This window comes from Pistacia vera, unplaced genomic scaffold (assembly GCF_008641045.1).
Source record: "Pistacia vera cultivar Batoury unplaced genomic scaffold, PisVer_v2 Contig249, whole genome shotgun sequence".
NCBI lineage: Eukaryota > Viridiplantae > Streptophyta > Magnoliopsida > Sapindales > Anacardiaceae > Pistacia > Pistacia vera.
Window position 1 is genome coordinate 50,110 of NW_022196056.1, and position 8,504 is coordinate 58,613.

At 30.0% G+C, this 8,504-nt stretch overlaps 1 pseudogene; it reads left to right on the top strand.

Moving 5' to 3' along the window:
• The first annotated feature begins 6,507 nt into the window (after positions 1 to 6,507).
• LOC116132117 lies at positions 6,508 to 8,005 on the top strand (annotated as a pseudogene).
• The last annotated feature ends 499 nt before the right edge of the window (positions 8,006 to 8,504 follow it).

Below are 8,504 nucleotides of genomic sequence, written 5' to 3' on the forward strand. Positions count from 1 at the left end.
GTAGTCGATCTGTCCCCATTATAAGCAATATTGTAGCACAGCATATATTAAGCAACTCATTATTCTTTTGAGGTTTAAATTTCATGAATTCTAAAGAATGTTTTCCTTTATTGAAGTTTCAAACATTTTCCCTGTCAAACTTGATGAACAGTTTTCTATTTGATTCATGACGGACCAAGCAACTTCAAACAGTGAGAATCTTGGTAATGGGGGGGGACAAAATCACAAAACAGTTAAATTGGGATCCCCATTTTTGGTTATTTTATTTGCGTTTGAATGCAAGGCAGTCATTAAGTTTAATACGTTGAACGAGAAGTGAAGGGTAAAGGATGATTAGAGTTGCAGGTGGTCACCGGTCTGTGCTTTGGCTCTAATGAAATAGACTTAGTACCCTAGCTGGCAACACCTCTCTCCGGTCTGGACTCTGGACCTCATGTTTAAAGAGCATGATGAAGAAACAGATAATTGTCAGTTGATGTGGGCCTCACTTTGTTCTAGGTTGGCTTCTTCTATGGATTGTTCTTGGGGGCATTCAATTAAAACGCCTCTCATCTCTGCGAAATGAATTAAAATGCCGCCCTCATTTGGAGTTTCTTATGATCATAATAAATACTAAATTTAAAATAAAATTTAACGTTAAATATTTCACTTTTATTTTTATAATCAAGGTATTCAGACTAACATTTTAAAGTGATTTGAACCTAAGAAGTCGATGAAGGAAACAAACATTTTTTATATCAATTAATTGACATTATTACTTCACATTTCTTTCATTTGTTTTTGATATACAAGCAAATATCTTTTGGGAGGCATACACATTTTATTGGAATAAGCAAAGTAGTATATGTAATAAAAAAATGCTATGTGTACAATTTCTTCTTATAAACTTTTTCTTATAACCTTGATATAACAACTTACTTGATAAATTACGGTTGACCAATGATAGACTGTTACGTCCGGATTATAAGAGAAAAATTATGAGAAGAGAAAATGAATGTAGTATTACTCATATTTAATATAAAAATAACAGTCACATCATATGTGAACATTTGGAGTCTATCAGTTGTACATCATTACATCAGATGAGCTTTTATCTTTGAAAGAAGCCAAATGGATTATCATTTATCCAAGTCAATACAAACGAAACTAGAAGCCGATTTTTAGGAACTTACTAATATCATCAATTGACTTTTTTGCCTTTTTTAATCATATAGTATAATATACTATTCATGTTTCCTTAGGATAGAACCATAAATATACTTCAGAAATTGTTAATCTTAACAAATGGTAATAACCAGTTGAATGGACTTAAATAAAGAAAGTGTAATTGTCAAATTAGGAATGTGCTATGTCACTGGGTAACGTACTCTTACTTTTATGCAATTGCTGGGTGCCTAAAATCAGCTAATTCCGGCCCATAGAAAAGTCGAAATTGGGTGTGGAGAAACAGGGTTAAGCCTGCATACAATTGATTTGGTAGAATATGCCAAAAGAGGTAGGAAGTTACACTAATAATTATTTAGGATATGGTAGAGCTATACACGTATAGCATCCTGTACTGATATTGACATTTTATATTTGATTTTCACTCCAAAAATAAAAATAAAAAAATGAAACATCTTTATACATCTTTCTTCTCTATTACTAGGTTAGATTACCAATAATTTAAAAGCCATCTCTAGGGCTGCCGGAACCTTATAATATATAGTAATATTGAGCCTTAATTTAAGTTTTCATGTCAATCAATTATCTTTATAATAAGATATTATTAGAGGGTTTAAATTACATTGTTTCGAAAAAAATTTTTAAATTAATTAAGTAATCATTTGTTTATAATCTAATATATAATAAATTAGTAACAATAATTATAATGTATATATATTAATTAATTTCTAATCATTTATTAAGTATTGTGCTAATGTAGTAAAAAACTAATATTTATAATTAATTTCATAATTAATTAAGTAATATTAATTATAATGTTATTAATTATGTATCATACTTGTTATAATGAATTAAGTAATTATACTATAAACTTTAATGTAATATTATAATTAATTAAATTTCTAATCATTTAATTAAATTTGTACATTGTTTATATAAAATGTTATAATTATTAAATATTATTTGTTTATAACATAATGTTATAATTATTAAATAATCATACTAGAAATTTAATATGTAATATTATAATTATTAAATTTATAATCATTAATTAAGTATTGTGCTAATGTAGTCAATTACTAGTTTAATAATATAATGTCTAATTAATTTGTAATCTTTAATTTGTAATGTTATAATTAATTATGTTATATACTATAATGTAATATTATAATGAATTGAGTAATCATTATAAATCTTTAATGTAATATTATAATTAATTAAATTTCTAATCATTAAGTGTTGTACTAATGTTTATAATGGAATGCTATAATTAATTAGTAATATTTGTTTATAATGTAATGTTATATTAATTAAGTAATTGTACTATTCTATATGTAATGTTATAATTATTAATTAATATGTACTAAATTACTAATATAACTGTATAAACTAATAATTAATTAAGTAATCATTTAACTATAATAATGTTTAATGATTAAGTAATCATTACTAGTAATGTATTATGTTTATCAATTTATCATATATAATTATTAATTACTAATTTACTATATATACTTAACTGATGATTGGTAAATACTAATATTATATTATTATTCAATCAGATATACTATTTATTCAAAAATAATTTTTTTAAACATCAAAACACTTTTAGTTTGTTATATCCAATTATACATTTAATTAATAAAACTTTAATATAATATATTAAAGTTTTTATATGTGTAATTTATATGTAATAGTATAAGTGAGTAATACTACACATACATCATTTTCATACAATATTTTCCATACAACATTATGGCAAATATGATAGCTAATTTAAAGTTAAAATTAAACTTTCACCCAATCATATCTTGTCACATAATATTGTATGGGAAATTTTGTATGAAAATAATGTATGTGTGCATTATTCTAAGTAATTTAATATTTATTTAATTAGGTTAGAAAATTTCATAATATTTTATTCACACCAAGCTCCAAACAGGTATTCCTTGCAGTTTCCAAGTTGGATACCTGTTGCAGTTTCTGGTTTCTCAACATGTAGGAATGGAATCCGGAACTGAACCGTCCAATGTCGATTCTAAAAAATGAACCAGAACCTATCCCATAGTATCGGTTCTAGGTAGATTCTTTCGGTTTCGGTTCCACCTGTTCCTGTGCTCATCCCTTAATAAACTTATCAAAGGAAAAACGTACAATGCACATGTGTCAGATAGTCTTCTTCAAAAGATTTGCTTCTATCTGATGTTATACATAAAATCATTGTCAACTTATACTTATTAAGTCCCGTATGTTGATTCCAAATACTAGCTTGTCAAAAGCGGATGTGGATATGTTTTAGTAAACAAATCTGCAAAATTATTGTTAGAGCATATCCTTTAACATCGATTGTTTGATTCTCCTGAAGGTCATAGTAATAAAAAATTTTAGAATGCGGGTGGTTTATGTTTTATCTCCTTGATGTATCATCCTTTGACTTATCAATACAGGCTCATATCTATATATGGTCATAGATTATTTGTGATGGAGAAAGTCTTCATGTACTTCTAATTATGGTTTAGATTGTAGTTATGCATTAGTTCAGGAAAAAAAAAAAAAAGGGTCTGTCTACACCTACAATTTGCGAATAAAGAAAGAAGTAACCTGACGAAGACAGAGCTCAATGTAACAATATAGTTCAACTACACTGAAAGTTGGTTTCTGGTTGCAACACCAATCTTCATCTAATTTTGTGGCCAACTTGGAAAAGCGCAAAGCAGTGCTAGTACACAGTACAAACAGGTAATTAATTAGATAATAATTATTATAGATAAGGTAGGCACAATTTAGATAAAAAGGTTGTAAATGGGGGTGTGTAGGCAGCAAGATGAGAGAAAGGGACTTGTCACTTGTCGGTGCAGGCCTGCTTAAAATTAATAGCGTTTGGGCTATTACTTAGTAGCCTTCCATAGATTCAGACTCAGCCCCAAACTCACACTACTGTGTCTGTGGTCCAAACTCACTTCAACCCCATGCCTCTTATCTTCATTATTACTATTCATTTCTTTTACCTTTTATTCATTCTTGTCAGGTTCTCTCTTCGTACAATTTACCGCCCACAGGTCCAGCACTTCGCAGCTGGCCTCAATAATCATATGCCTTCCTTCTCATCAATATTTATTTCCTTTTTTTTTTTTTTTTTTTTTTTTTAATGATTGGTATCATGATCATTGATATGAACCTCATATCTTTTAAAATCTTAATTATTAGTTTGAATAGTTTCAATAACTACCTATTAATACCGAAAATTTAAATTCAAAACCTTTTAAATAATATTAAAAATTTTATGAACTACTGACTTTGTTAAATTGTTAATTAAGAGAATTTAATCTCTTGCGGTTTAAGTATAAACTACCATGGAAATCTTAAAAAAACTCTTCCCGATTTGAATGAACATAGTCAAAACCATCAATATTATTATTTAAAATTTTCGTCATTTCATTTTAACTAATAAATTGTACAAACTTTCTAATATTTGAAACGACATGATCTGAACACTTGTTATTATTGTTTTCCCAATCTGAAGGTAAATTTGTTACAGTAGAGTTTATAAATAAATTTTTAAAGAAGCTTGAGAAAGTAATAAAAAGGAAAATATGATGGAGATTGGAGTATAATTGAGTTGACCCATAGATGATATGACACTTATGTTTAGAAATATCTTACACATTGATTGCTGGTGTGACTACTAATAAGGTAATCGAAAACGATGTAACATCAAATATGGCAATACCAAAATAATTACTCAATTTTTTGTTAAAATAAAACCAATAAATATTATACCCCTCTTTATACATGAATAATATTTTATTTATTTTATTATTATTTTTTTTTATGATTAGTGTTAGATATTCACATACTTCAACTATTTCTTTGAGTCCTGAAACTATCAATTGAGGTAAATTTCAATGGTACTTTTTATAATCGAGAGGGATTTAAACTCATGACCTCTGAGTAATACACTAAGATTCAAAAGTCTTTATCGAACCGTTCAACCATCCAGAAATGTTTATAGGATAAATTACTCTTACAAAAGGATAAAAATGTATAGTTTAATTTATTAAATAAAAATAAATATATATCTATTAAATGGTAATATCATTGTTTATTAACTTTATATATCAACATTGTAAGAGTAATACTACTTTTATACATATTTATCCAAACCTTTCATTAACGAGAAGATGATATTAAACACCATAAATATAAATTGAAACCTAAATCCTTTTACTAAAAATTGATGTTTGATTTATTATTAAAACATTTTAGAATGGTTATAATGTTGATTGCATTCATTATTCAATCACATAAATACAATATAAGAATATAGTAATTTGAACCTCAATGAATTTTGTCGTTTGTTATAAGTGTCTGCGAGAGTGTTGTTGAGAACCAAACAGAAAAGCAGAAGCTCAAAAAGAAAGAAAGAGACAAGAGATAAAAACTCATCTTTGTCTTGCATGTATTTTCATGGACCTCTTCTTTGCATGGCCAAATACAAATGCCCCTCGACTTCTGTCACTGTAAAACCCTACCTAACCCTAATCCTATATATCTATATTTAGCCATCTCGTGCAGCAAATAATAATAAATCTCCCAACAACCGTTTACTTTTTACCATCTCTGTTTAACCACCATTAATTCACAAAATATTACAGTAATTAAATCAAATCAGATAAAGAGAATCACAACTCAAAACCCTTCAAAGAACATCCCTTTCTTTCGCTTTCACTTTTCTATACCTTCGGCTTCATTTATTGCTCTTCTTCTCTTCTTATTATTGTCATTCTATATTACTTTTAAGAACTGTGCATAGCTCTTGTTGTTCTGTTCTCTGCTCTCTATATACTTCCTTAGCTTTTCCATAAACATGACCAACTTTAAGATTTCAAGTTCTTTCCTTTGCTTTTCTTTTCTCTTTAGTTTTCTTTCCTGTTCAGTGTAGTTACTATACTCTTTCTTCTTCCTTTCTTTGTCATTAATTTTCTATACTTTTATACCATGGTTTTCAAATGATTTTGTACCTATGCTGATGGTCTTTGACTCTTTGACTGATATTTTGATACAAAGGCTTCCATCTTGTCAAAAACTGAAAGAGACCCTGTTTTGTTCATTGACCACAATGTTACCTGGGTGGTTGAGCCAAGTTTCTTGACTCTGTTTTTGCTCTGTTTCTACTTAATTTGTCTTAGTTTTTGTTGCTTCTTCTTGACAGTTAAGGCTATATTTCTGTAAATACCAATGAAGTGTTGCATGGGCATGGATCGGTTCATTTTGTTTGTGTTTTTAGTGTTTAGTTTGGGTGTATCATGGTGCTACGGAGAAGGGAACATTGGTGTGGCTCCAATGGAAAGCGAGCAAGAAGCACTTTACAGTGCCATACAAGGCTTTATGGGGAATTGGTGGAATGGGTCAGATCTCTTTCCGGATCCTTGGGGCTGACTCCTATAGAGTTACTACTTACTTCAACCTCCATAACTCTACTGTTGCATTGCTGAATCTCATTCGACCCTCTCTATTTGTGCCAAAGTCCAAGATGAGCTTCATTTCAAGTATTTGTCATTTAAGAAAGTATTTTAGTGATGCATACCCTTAAATAGTTATAACCGAATGACACTTGAAACTTCTCCTCGCTAATATATATATTATTTTCTTTTTACAAGCCTACACTTCATAAGATTGTGGTTTAAAGAACAATATTTGCTAGTTTGTTCGAATTATGCTGCTTTATATTTTCCATCTGGGTTTGAACTTTATCAAGAATACTATGGAATAGAATTACATATTTTTTTTTTCTGGATTTTGCATAATGAGGTGATGTCATAGCCAGTGTTTAGTAATAAGTACTGCTCATTTGTTCCAAAACTGGAAACTGGCAGTTTTAGTGAAATTCTTTCATAGAATGCCATTTTCTTAGAACCCCTCTTTGGACAACAATACCATTTAATTCCCAACTGTAAAACACAAGTTGTTTCATTCATTTCACTTGCTGAAATTGAATGTTCATGACCAATAACATATTTCGAATGTAGACTGGATTTAACTATACTCATTTTGTACTGAAAGGTCACAATGTGATTCTTACTTTGGTTTTGCATTATTCTATACGCAGGGTGTCTCTTTGTGATGTCTATGACGGCCTTTGGTATGTCACTTCCTTAAGCATCGGATCCATTCATGCACATCCATTAACTGTGTCACAAAGGGGAATTAAGCAACACTGTTTGAACTTAAGCACCTAAAATCACTCTCCTTCTTCAACTGCTTCACATCATCTCGCCAACATCCGGTCACCATCCTAGTAACGGCTGGGAAATGCTTGCTGGCAGCCTAGAATCATTAGAGTTTCGATCAAACTCCGGTCTGGTGGAAAATTCCTAAGTTTTGGTTGCCTAGTGAAGCTCCAATCTTTAGTACTAATAGAAATGGTTGAGAGAGATACCAACAAATATTGGCAACTTAATCAACTTGAAAGGCTAGTCATTCTGGAAATTGGTTCAATGGTCAATTCCTGAGATTTTTGGTGGGTTAAGTGAACTACTAATTCTGATTTAAGTGGAATTCACTGTCTGGCATGCCCTTGACTATTGAGCTATGAGGTCGCTCTTGAAGCTTGATCTGAGCAACAATCAATTGGAAGGAAAGGTCCCAAAGAGATTGGTTATCTAAAGAATGTGACCCTTTTGGACCTTAGAAAAGATAATTTTTCAGGGTGTTGACTCAGTCACTTCAAAGTTGTATTCTTTAGAAAATGGTCTTGCCCAACAACCCAATAGTGGGAGACCTCAAGAGCATAGAGTGGCAGAACCTGAAAAACTTGGTTATCATTTCATATCTGTTGTAAAATGAATAAAATAAAAGAGAAATCTAGGAAGGGATGAAACTGTAATCATATAATAGGATAGGGACTAGAAAGAGATAGAATAACGGGGGGCTCTTGAATTATTGCTCTTTAACTAAGATTTATGCCGATTCAAGTGTGTTTTGCAAATGAAAATGTGAGCCAAAGATGAGAAGCCATCTAAGCCAATAGGAATTAGCCACCTTTGTTGACATGTGTCAAATGCATGGCCAAGAGTCAAAATGACATGGTGCCATGTGAGGGAAAATCCACATGTGATGTCACACAATACTCTTCCTTTGATTGGCACCACTTCCATATCATTATATTTGACTTTATCTAAGAAAAAACTTAAAAGTAAAGAAATACAATTTTATGATAAGCTGAAAAGTAATGTTGGACGTGCTTAAACTACCTCATTAAAAATATTACCAATAAAACAATGGGATAAAATTAGGGGTGAGCAATTTCAATTACCCTGTATTTTTCGAGAAAACTAAAA